We start from the raw sequence: 12,858 nt of genomic DNA, 5'->3' as shown, positions 1-12,858 counted from the left end.
AAAATTATACGCCGACGGCACACCGTGGCTTTAAGAACGGCTCCAAGTAAAGGAAGTTTAATGGAAGGAGCTTTTCTCATATTAAGAGCGAGAGCTTATTAAATCCTACAAGTTTTCGTAAACATAAAATAAATTGAAACCGGCGAGGACGGGAGAATTGGAGGTAATTTAATTTAACTAAAACTCTTTCCTAAGTTAAATTGCAGTAGGTGCATTGTAAAAATGTATATTGCAAGACTACTATAGCGAAAGCTTCGTTAATTCGAAGAAAAGGGAAACTCACCTTCTTTATTATTCTAACTTATAACATTTTTAAACTACATGAGCTAACCGTTTTCTGTTATTGTTGTTTATGGTGAGCTAAATGAATCAGTTTGCTCGCTGTCCTTTTCCAGAAAACAACATATTTTGTATAAATTGGCAAATTGTCACTTTAGAAACATTAACAAGTTTGGTCTTTGGTTAAGTAGTTTATATTTTTTTGGTTTAGCTTCTATGCTCGGTAACATGTCAGTTTGGCAACATTATACAAACTGGATGAACCTATAAATTACCTCATGCCAAAACTTGGAAAAGCTTGACCATAATGTAAAAATAATTGGTTTATATCATATCTCACACAGGATTAGCCGTTACAGATCCTTGATTCATATCCGTTCAGTAAATAGGCAAGAATTATTATAATTTACCTATTCTTTCAGCTATTTTTGTGTGGATTGTTTCTTCAACACCTAAAATCTAAATATGCTTTGTAATATAATTTTCTATACACACATATACCAAACGACTCTATCCTCATTATTTAAACTACAAGTTCAGAGTGTCCCGCTTGGCCCTAAATCAATTCGAATCCCCTATAAATATGATTAATGGTCCCGAGGTCAAAAGCCCAAACGCAAATTTCAAATTTACTGTCTTAGATATACATGACTGAGATCGGTCGTTAACCTCCGCGCATAAATTGTACCTTTATTGCAAAGCTTTAGAAGAATCTTATCTTTTCATCGCAAGACAAATTACACGGTTCCCCTTTTATGCTTCGTATTATATTAGACAATAATTTAAGTGCAATTTTACAATAATTTAACCACAAATGTATACGCGCGATTTTCATAATTTTGTTGTATACGACACACATTTTTTCATTTCAGTTGCGTGTCTGTTCTACTCTGAATTTTTTTTAACAATTAAGCACGCACTCTTCTAATATTAATGGATGATATCGTATATTAGAAAACAAGAGACGTTCATTTAAAATCGGTATCACGAAACAGCAAGCACTTATTTCGTGTCAAATTATAGGGGCGGCAGTAATTGCCACGTGCTTACTAAGGGCTTTTCATAAAAAGGGCAAATGTGTTGCGTGAATCAGTAAAGCGCTATAGTTCAGCTAACAAGCAATAAATAAACTGCTCGTCAAAAAGTATAGGACAGCAAAATTTTTGCTATTGTTTCTGTGGGTGTTAATTTAAATTGATTAATCAAATTTTACTAATTTATTTGACGATGGAAGATACAGACGATTTATTTTTTTTTTAAAGTGACAACTTGCGACTCTACTATGTGTAACTGAGGTGTACTCAACTAATAAAAAATTTGTTCACGTTTTTGCCAGTTTGGCGATTAAGGAGCGTTTACAAAACTTATTGTAATATTTCAAAAATGGGATTATTTTTACATCTCTGGTCTTAATTTAAAAAATTCTTTAGATCTTTTGCGGAAGAAAAGCGATATTAGCACTTACTAACTACCTAATTTAAGTAGAAACTATCCCACGTTTATGCAGTGTGTTACAAATTCGATAATCTCAGAAAATATATTTGATAAAGCTTTAGTTAAATAGAGGCAAAGTTACGCATTTTGTTGCTAAATAATTTTGGCAACATTATAGAGACTAGATAGTGTCTGTTGTAAAAACTGGATAATTAATAACCTTCCAAATCCACTAATGTGGCAAACTTACAACAAAACTTTATACCTAGTGTATTAGGTATTTCAAGTTTTTAAATAAATTTACCAAAAATATATTTTTTAAATTAGTTAATTTATTTCATGTTCTACAAGATTGTATTTAGGTGTTTTCTTCTTAAGGGTCTCCTCAAGAAACTAGAGACCAATAAGTGACAGAATGAAAATTTTGCATTCCCCATTTTTTTTTTGTTAGAAGACAGGGTGTTAAAGTTGCGTAACAACCAAAACGTTTATTTTTCTAATATATTATCCCATTTTACTTTCATTTTTGAGTCATTAATTCTTGTGGCTTTTAAAAGAGTCGTCTGAAAACATTTTGCCCCAGTTTTAGAAACCAAGTGATTATTTTAAAGCTCTAAACTTTGCATATTTACAAAATAACCTCGCTGACGGTAAATGACAAAAGTTAAAATTTATACGTGCTTACCGACGTGCCGTTTGCTCCTCTTTGGTAAGGAAAATATGATTAATCCGAGTGCGCATAAATTATTTCCTAGTCGCGCAACTTCCGTCGAAACTTTAATATAATGCGACTTCTTCTCCGTCTCGATTTCACTTTGGTCGAAAGTTTCGGAATTTTTCTATTGTGAAACCCCCGACGTGGAAAGATAAGAAATTCAAGCGGATATGGAGTTATCTGTATAAATAATGGCGGCATTCGCCAGTTGGGACAAACAAGCTGGCTTTCTAAGTATAACAAAGTTTGATTGAAAAGTTTAGTCATGAAAGCTGTCGCGCTAAAAACGCTAGTTGAGAAAGGACCTCATAAAACCCGCGATAACCTTCCGGCCTGGCGGAAAACGATGAAAAGGGTAAAATTAAAGAGTTCCAAGCATTCCAGTAATATTCTCTGTCAAAGACAAATGACTGCCATATATCTGGAGGTGAACTTCACTAAACTTATTCTAAAAGTCAACCGTGGGAATTGTTCGTCTTACAAGAATATTAATCTTTACTTTTACTACACGTTACATTAGTTGGGGATTTATTACTTTTTAAAGTTCGCAATTTGGTAAAGTTTGCTGATCTAATGCTAGGATTCGACATGAACATTTTAGACCAAATGTCCTTGTATGGAATGCTTTTAGAACTGGACACAGTCTAGCAGTAATAAAGATATGATTCTCTATATGAAGCTATATTAGATGCTTCTAAACGAAAACCACCTTTTTCCATCAGCTTTTTTCGTGCTAACCGAAAACATCCGGGAATCACTCGATCACAAAGAAATAGACAGAACCAGATCCAGATGAATGTGCCAAATGCTGGCTACAAGAACGTAGGCGAAACTTTCAGATTAGCACAAATCGAGGATCTCCACCAGGAGGGGTCCTATCACCCTTGATGTGGATTCTGGTAGTAACCGAACTTCTCAAAATTCTTACCGGGAACGGAGTAACTTACCTTGGATATACTGACGACATAGCCAAAGATAAATTCAAAGGAACTCTCTGCGATTTTTTATAAAGAAAGCTAGATACTACCAGAAGATGGTGTCTATAAGTGGGATTGAGAATTAATTTCTCAAAAACCACAGTGGTACTTTTCACCAGGAGAGTAATAGGAACACCTTTCACCAGTGAGGAATATCCGCCTTAAGACCAAGACTTATAATTGCGGCAAGAAGGCTAGTATCTAGGACCCTAGATTCAAAACTTATTTGGAATCGTCATCTAGAAAAGATCGTCAGCAAACCAAATCATCACTGATAGTCTTCAGGAACATTGCGGGAAAACGTGGTATTGTAACCCATCAGTACTGCGATCAATGTACACCATGACAGTGAGACCTATGACCACCTACGGTGCAGCAGTGTGGCACCGCAGAACCGAATTTGCCACAACTAGCAAAACAATAGAGAAGGTGCAGAGACTTGCATGTCTTTGCATAACAGGACCAATGAAATCGACTCCAACAGCAGCCCAAGAGATTATTCTGGACCTCACACCTCTTCACATCATGGTGACGAGAACTGCTTGGAGAGCCCATCTCAGGTTGGATAAGGCCGGATTTAAAAGGAAAACACATAGTGTAAGGGACTCACTGCCCACTATTAGTGCACACCTTGTCGATCTCCTAATTGACGAAATTCTCTAGAAGTTCAGTTTTGGAAAACAATTCTGAACGGAACTGAGCAACAAGAAAGGCAGACAATCCATTCAAGTATTGGGAAAAAATACCATAATATGGCATACGGACGGATCTAAAACTCCCAAAGGAAGTGGAGCAAGAGTCTTCGAGCCTCCGCACCAAATACTCCGAATCCATGGGCCAATTCCTTAGCGTTTTTCAAGCGCAAATTCACGCTATAGAATGGTTTATTTATTTCAACCTCGACAGGAAATACCGGAACAAGAAATTTGCGATCTTTTTCGTTAGTCAAGCAGCCATTAAAGCGCTGCGCTGATCTAACATCAACTCGACGATGGTTTTGGAATACCTAGAAAACTCAATGATCTAGAAAGGAACATGAAGGTCGTCTCTTCTGGGTTCCGGGGCACGTCAAAGTAGAGGGAAATGAACCAGCAAATACTCTGGTACGAAAAAGAACATCAATGCTCCTAATCGGGCCAGGACCATTCAGCGACTTTGGAGACGCATACGTCCAGGAACAACGTAATAAACCTGAAAAATAAATGAGAGTGACATTGGCAAAGACTTCCAGGACTGAAGCTGGCCAAAGATCTCCTCGGCAATTTAAACCGAGCAAAATCGAAGATAGTGATTAACGTCAGCAAAATTAGCCTCATAGCATTAACGGGATTTCAAAAAGGGCATTGACGAATCAGAGAACACCTAAACAAGCTAAACCTAGAAGAGGACAGCACTCGCAGATTATTTGGAGAAGATCCAGAGACACCCCACCACATCTTGCTGAAGGTTTATGCAGTACACCACAGAAGAATAAACACACTTGAATCATACCACCAGCTACTTGTGGAAGAAATATCCTGAAATTCTTAAAGGAACTGAATCTTGAGGGGCTGCTATGAACAAGGGAATCTTGAGATAGCAGAAGAAGACCATCAATACCTACCAATATGACATTTCGAATAATTGAGTGTTTATCCTATGAAATGCTCCATACTTTAAACCAAGTTTAAGTTAAGTTAAAGATGAAAAAAATCACAGTCTGAACCACACTTAAACTTCTTGGAAACTCGGCTTAAAAACGACGATGCAACTGGCGATTAGTTAAGACATCATCAGGTTTTAGGCTTTAAGCTTTGTCATATCAATTCTTTTAAAATCGTTAATTGTTCACTAATTTAGTATTGCTTATTGACATTAAAAGAGCCTATTTAGTGAGTCGAGATTTTCCAGAAAAAGAGGTTGCATTATTTACCAAAGCTTTAATCACTTTTAGATAAGCTTTTAGCTTTTACATGGCAGCAATAATAATTTTACCTACATTTTAGATATTTCCATCACAATATAGCTTTTAGTGGTTTTAGCTTTAGCCGGACTTTTTACCTGACTAAGGTTTTACACAAAAACGCATTTTTAACGAGCTTAGACTTACCATAGCCATTTCAATTATAATCTTTAGAATACGTCATATCATTTTCAATTGCTTCATCTTACAAAACAATGTCTAAATCATATTCAAACATGATTTAACCAAATCAAAGATTTAAAGCTATTTTTTTCTGTATACAAATACAATATTAAAAGAATCTTTCTTAGACTCACAGATAACTATTTTTCTTTTTATTGTTAGAAACTTAACTATCTGAAATATTTAATACAATTTATTCGTCTGCCTATATATATTTTGGAACAAATCTTAAAAAATGCAGTTGACGATACAAAATTGTGGTGGAATTAATGTTTAAAAAATTGTTAGAAATCAAATTAATCGAGATTGACAACCACAGGAAGCTTTATTTATATATATGGAAAAGAAGTCCATGTTTCTTAAAGTGAAGAGAATACCGTAGTAGAGTAGAAGAACAAAAAGATGTATTTGTTAAACCCATAAATTACAGCAAAAAAGTATTAAACGCCCTGCATCAATCCAGATTTTGCTGAAACCTTTTGAAAATTATTGATTATTATATTAATATAATCATTTGAACAATAATATGTAGATACTGAATTACACGTGAAATGCCAATACAATTTTATTACAGCTTTGTTAGGATTGTTATATTGAAGTCAAAATCTGACAGTGAGTTGTATTTCGCTTTAAACTTTTGTATTCTACTATTATATTATAGAATACTACAAATTGGACGTTTAACTATCTTCGTTTTAGTCTAGAGAACAAAAATTGTCATTTTCGATTTCATTAAATACTCTCGGCTTTGAAAGTTCGTCTAGAATACGATTATTTCGGGCATAGATTAAGCAAGTTCCTTACCACAAATCCCGGCTGCCTTATATATACTCCAGACATTTACTGAAACTTACATTAAACAAGTTTCTTACTCGAAAGTTCAATATAATTAATGCATTGTCTGTGGAATATTTAATGCAGGCGGTACATTGCAAACGAAGGAACGGAAAGAAACCTAAATGGAAAAGTGTGATGGAAACCTTAGGTCTCGAAAACGTGGGAATTTGAAACTTTCCAGTTACGTTATTGCGACGTTTCCGGCAACTTTCAAAATGCAAGAAAGGACGGCGGGGAAATTAAAATATAATGATTCGTCTTTCAGAAAAAGTCTCACTGAGAAGTGGAAATTAAAAGTTAAATTGCCGTCTTTAGGTTAAATTAGAACGGCGGCATGAGGAACAAATTTATAGATATGACAAATTCTGAAGTTTTACTACAAAAATAGCGATTTTGAAAGGGAACGTTAAACCATCTTGCTGTCCGGAAAATTACGGTGAAGTTGCGTAATTAGATAACCTGGAACGTTTTCGTGAATAAAATTTGTTCCGAGGCAATTACTTTTATAACCACTTGCTACTAAAGATGGATGAATGGAGAAATGACAGAAAGGAATAAACTTTTTTACCTCTAATTTAGACTTAATATTATTAATAATTAATACTTTTATAGTGCTTGTAATGGTTATGAATTTTGAGACAATGCAACTTAAAGCAAATTCTTTGGGTCCACAGTCTGGTTGATTTACATTTGCTTCATCAGAAGCAAGTAAAGAAGCTCAGCTTTTTAAATTTGTTTGTGTTAAATTTTCTAGAAGATAGATTTGTTTGTGATAATTTTCTAGACACGGAAAAGTAGGGAAAACATTTTTCACTTTTATTTAAAATGTGTTCTACTAGAGTCTTTATCTTCCACTATACGCAAGTTGCGCTGTAAGAAATAGCAAAAGAAAAAGAATCCAGAAGATTAATTGATTTTATTTTGTTATATTTTAAAAGTAGGAAAGGTAAACATTAGTTAATGGGAAAGCTTAACCTGACCCACAATCTTTATTAGGAAAAGAAAATAGAAGCTGTATTACAGGTATGAAAAATCCAAAATTACACATAAGGTTGTTAGAAGAGTGAATCATTAGAAATCAAATGGGCTAGGCAAAGATGGCAACACACTAAATACGTGACATGGATCAATCTGTCAAAACGAATGTGACGTCATATGTTGGACGACCACTTCATCAGAAAGACTGATTGGAATCTTGTGACTGTTCAACTGACCAATTACTATTTGCTTCCATACACACACATGTCACTTATGAGGTTTGTCGCCATCTTTGTCTAGTCTATTGATTTCTAATAGTTTTCTCTTCTTACCAGTGGTTTTCTATTTATAATTTTGAAATATCTAAACCTGTATTTGTATACACTTATCAAGAAAGTAGGTGCCTAAATGTGTGAAATTTCTGTAATAACTTTTTTGTGCAATTTACTAAATTGGCTGCTGGATATAGTAAACATTTCATAAGCAAAATAACTCAAATCACATAATTTTAAAACATTTGTGCATTATTTATAATACATTTTTGGTTATTAATTTTGCATTGTTATAAGATTTCGAATTAAAATTGGTCAATAATTCGAAGGTTTTATGAACCGACTAATGTCAGTTATCGGTATCTGTTACCGTGATTTTCAACAATATTAGAGAGGCCTCAAGTACTCCAAATTACAAATACGGTTACGCTATTTTACAATTATGAAAGTTTTTACAGTATTGTGCATAAACAAACTTAAGTAACGTACGTTAGCATAAGACATAATAACACACGGTAACTTTATTGGTTGAGCAAATTGAAATACCTCAATGTTATCATTTTCTTGTGTACGATTTTTAATTTCCATGAATGCACTGTTTTGCTTTCTGAAAGCCTCTTATTCCTTAAAACCAAAAGAAAATGTTCAATTTTAGCCTAACTTCAAATTATGTGAATGAATGAATTAACTTCATTCTTTAAGTCTTGCTAACCTTATCAAATCGGTAAGCAACTGAAGCACTGTCAAAGTCAATCAATATGTTTCTGTCCTTTGCTAACCTTAAAACACACTGATGCCATGTTGCCAAATATTTTCGTAAAAAAGGTATTGTTAATTATGATTTCTAGACACAACAACTTACTTGCACTGACAGTATAGTATAACAAAAATAGTTTTTTAAAAATATTCTACAGAAATTTACAATATGCCTGGCTTAACAAAACTAAAAATTTTTAAATAATCGAAAATCTGGAAGGCTTAAGCTTTCAACCGCAAATAATCCAGAGTGAATTTAAATCTGACGCCACCATTTATGGGAATGCAAAGTATTAGTATTTATTCTTGATTTCGTAAGTAAAGTAGTGGAAATTAAACTTAAACGGATCAATTTCGTAAAAAAATGATCGAAAAATAGTCAACTTTCTACTGGAATTCAGAAACAGTAATAATTCAAAGAGAGTTCAACAGTCACCTAAACTAGCAACCCTCTTAAACTGTTAAAAAATTGAAACTAATAATTAGGAAAGTAAGGATATTAATAATTACCACAAATAACTTATATTTTAACTCTGTTACAAGCAAATTTATAGTTTTTAACACAATATCCGATTTTTTGAGAGTCTAAATAAGAGGAGATAAACTGGAACCAAAATCTGTCAATTTTAACATTTTTTACAATCTTTGGTAAAGCAAATCGACTGATTATGATATTTATAGATGCAAGTGTTCCAAATAAAACTCCAGGTTATTGGAGCTAAATAACAAGAAAGATGATTTGATCTTTTCAAACTACATATTTAAAATCGTTTTTAAATTTTAATGCTATTAGGTCTTTTAGGAAGTTTCAAAATTGCTCCAAAATTGTAAATTTATTGGGTTTATTATTAAAACCAGCAACAAGCTTGAACATAAAAAGCATTAAGTTTTCAGACAAGTGTTTGTGAAGTTTTTGTGACATCTGAATCTCCAAAAAGATTTAAAACTTTATCAAATTTCTTCTACTAGAGCATATTTGATGTTTTTCAATATATTGTGCACAACTTTATGTGGGTGTGTAGTAGAAGTTACTAAATCATTACAAAAAATAACACAAACCAATATTTTTTAACTAAAAAGTGATTCAACAAATCGGTTTCGATTATTAAAAAGTGAAACAGAAAAAAAACTGCTTAAAAAAGTTGGTTGTTTTATCATGCCCCACAAATTTTGTGTAAAATATTGTGGATTAGAATAATATGATAATCGCACGCTTTCCAAACCCTCACACATAACAGTACAACTAAACAATTTAAACAAAATGGCTCATTTTGTCGGTCCAGCTTGTTTCTATGGTCGGTTTGTAAATTATGATTAACCTTAATATTTTAATTATGTTCAAACATCGCCCTACTCCTAACCTACCAGATGAACTAAAATCCCATAGTTTAGTTAGTGGCTATAACAACAAACTTTGCAAAATAAGGTTAATTTATAGCTCTTAGTGTCATAATAAATGTTTTGTGTTGAAGTCTGGGGTGTGTTCTTTTCAATTATTATTATATTTCCACTTTAAAGGAATAGACTAATTTACTTTATAACAGTATAACTCTAGTTACTTTTTCCTGTAAATTTTAAACTCTGATACAAAAAGTAGTAAAAACAACTTCCTAATGCACTCCAATACGAGTTGCCGGGCACTTTAACTAAATTTCATCTCTTTTAGAACACACTACAACCTCGTTTTACACTCTATGTTTTTAATTCAATAAACATCTTTTGGCAAAGTAAGTTGAAGTTTTACTTTTATCGCGCGATATTTTTGCGCCAGGAGATTGCAAAAGGGCGAGGAAAACGTAAATGAAACTAAAGTGTTTGAAAGTTAATAAAGATGCCGGCACCGATATTTTTAAAGTGTTGATATCGGGTTCCAAAACGTATAACGTGTACAGTAAAGTGTCTGCCTTGTAGGTGGGAAACTCATGTTCGGTAATAAACTTTACCACCGATGGGAACGTGACGGGAAACGTTTTCCTGGTGTCGTTTATATTAAGTTCGACTTACAGTAACCGATCAGGATTATGTTTTCTTTTAAGGCGGATAATAAAGTTGCGTCTTGCACAAAATAACCAACTTTTTACGTCTACGTCATTTGAATACAATCTCCTTGGCTATAAGCGAACGTACTTTAACTTATACGTGACATGACACTTCAATACATCAGCAAACATCGAAAAATATCACAGTAGCAAACACGTCTTTCTTTTTTTGGACCAGAAATGGCGTTAACAAATTTTAGGAAATCGCAAACTCATGTACGGAATATTTTTAGGTTGAAATTAGATTTTTCGACTCGGAAGAAATTCCCTAAACGTGATTCGAGGCAAATCGAAATTGTCAGGTGGTCCCAAATGATTTTTGCTTCGATGTTTGCTAGAGAATAATAAATAAAGAAGTCGTTTCTGGTCTTACAAGAAAGGTATCATAATTGATAGTTTTGCTTGTAACTGTAGTAAGCTTTTTGGAGTGTGGTCCACAACTAAACAAAGAGTTGAAGAGAAGATGGTATTTATTTCTATAAACAAGGAAAAAAAAGAGACTCTCTTGACTCAGAAAAATGTACCTAATGAAAGCAGTGAAACTCTATAACACTCTGTAGATAGTAAATTAGTCCAACATCTGATCGTTGATGAGATTCCTGATTAGTCCTCTAAATCAAAATAAAATTATGGTAGAATATTCCAGTTCAGGTTTACCTTTTGCCTTAAATAAATCTCTTGTAAGAAAATAAGTTAACTAATAGCTTTACAATCTTATGAAGTGGAGTTAAATCGTGCATGTTTCTCCTGTTTGATAATGTTTTAATTCCTAGAATTGAATGAAAACAAGTGAAATCTAAATAGTGGTAGTTGAATGAATAGTAGGAAAGGTGGATGGTCTACAAAATAAGAATTTCCAATTAATGAATCTTAACATTTTTCCTGTACCCGTTTAACATCCTTCCTATGACAATAATAAGAATAAACCAGACTCCAGACTATAGAGGTGCACTCTATGTGAGCATTTTTAATGATTCGCCTATTATCTGAGAAGCATGAGAATCTAACAGAGTTACAACTTTTAACTTTGGATGAGGTTACACCATCTGTGTATGGCATGAGAACCCCAGAATATACCAAACACATACTTGTAGAAGCTGCTTGGAATACAAGACAATCTGAGCAAAAGGAAGATTGAATAAGTAAAAGGTGAAGTGGCAAAATCAAGAAAAGCTATCTTGAATCGGTTGATTGAAAGGAAATCCAACATATTTTAAAAAACAGTTTTAAAATTTTGGACAGAATTTTTTTTTCTATGACTGTGGTGTGATTTTCTATGATTATGTTTAATAATTTGTTTATTACTCACTAGTTTCGAATAGACAATAACACCCATTACTCGGGGCTATTACTCACTGGTTCAGTCCACCTGCAGACACCACCAATATATAGCGAAAATCAAAGTAAAATGGAGTGACGTAGATAACAGTTAATATAAACCTAAATAATTTTAATGTAACGTTTGCTCCTTAATTTGTCAAATTTAAAATATTTACTTTCCTGTGATAACGTAGAAGTCCATGGTGTTTTTCCTAAACCATTGTCTTTCTATTACATTATAACGTTATATTTCTATTACATTATAACGTCAATTTCTGTTCTAAACCTGGAAACAGTCAAATTCAATCCCATAGAAATACAAAATAACAAAACATACGTGAAAGGTAACAAAATTACTGTGAATTTGGTTGAACGCATTTTATATGCCCATCAGTGAATTTTTGACATTTAAGTAATTTGGCTGTGTTGTTGACTTAATTTTAGTCTATTTATAAATATGACAACCTCAAATTAAATAAATTCAAATTTCCTCCATAAAGCTGTCCACAAAACACTATTAAAATCCAGTAAAATCAGTATAAGCAGTACAAAACGCATTTTAAAGCTTTATAGTGAAATTTTGATAGTTACAGGTTCCGTTCGTTTTGTTTTAAACCTTAACACTGTTAAATTCCATTTTATGGAGGTACAAAACAATGAAACATACTTGAGAAGTTACGAAATTAGTTTGACTTTTGTTGACTGCATTTTATTCCTCCATCAGTGGATTTTTGGCATTTATAACATTTGGTTGTGTGTTTCTTAATTGTTGTCTATTTTTAAATATGAAAACTGTCAAAATCCTCTCTATAAAGCTGTACAACCACAAAACACTCTTAAAATCCAGTAAAATTAATATAAACCATACCAAACGCATTTTATAAATTTATGAGTGGAATTATTTATGTATTTTTGGAATTTATAACATTTGTGTTTTTTTGTTGATTTACTTTTAATCATTTTTAAATATGACAATCGTCAAAATCCTTTTAATAAAGCTGTAAAACCACAAAACATTCTTAAAATCCACTAAAATCAGAATAAACAGTATTACCCGCATTTTATAGCTTTCTGAGTGGAATTTTGACAGTTATGACATTTGGCCGTCAGTTACAGGTTCTGTCTT

The 12,858-nt window shown here is 33.0% G+C and overlaps 2 protein-coding genes across 2 annotated transcripts in view; one reads left to right on the top strand and one right to left on the bottom strand.

Annotated features, from left to right (window-relative positions):
* The window catches only part of LOC145725098 (neural cell adhesion molecule 2-like), a 416,642-nt gene that overhangs the window by 125,476 nt on the left and 278,308 nt on the right, over window positions 1-12,858 (bottom strand). The window lies entirely within an intron of this gene.
* Window positions 1-12,858, top strand: part of LOC145725099 (FGGY carbohydrate kinase domain-containing protein-like) — a 131,238-nt gene that overhangs the window by 77,435 nt on the left and 40,945 nt on the right. The gene's annotated exons all lie outside the window — the stretch shown is intronic.

The sequence above is a fragment of the Ips typographus genome, linkage group LG2, assembly GCF_016097725.1.
Source record: "Ips typographus isolate SLU linkage group LG2, UJ_Ityp_2.0, whole genome shotgun sequence".
NCBI classification, from domain to species: Eukaryota; Metazoa; Arthropoda; class Insecta; order Coleoptera; family Curculionidae; genus Ips; species Ips typographus.
Note: the sequence above shows the minus strand (reverse complement) of the source record. Positions and strands in the feature narration are given on the sequence as shown.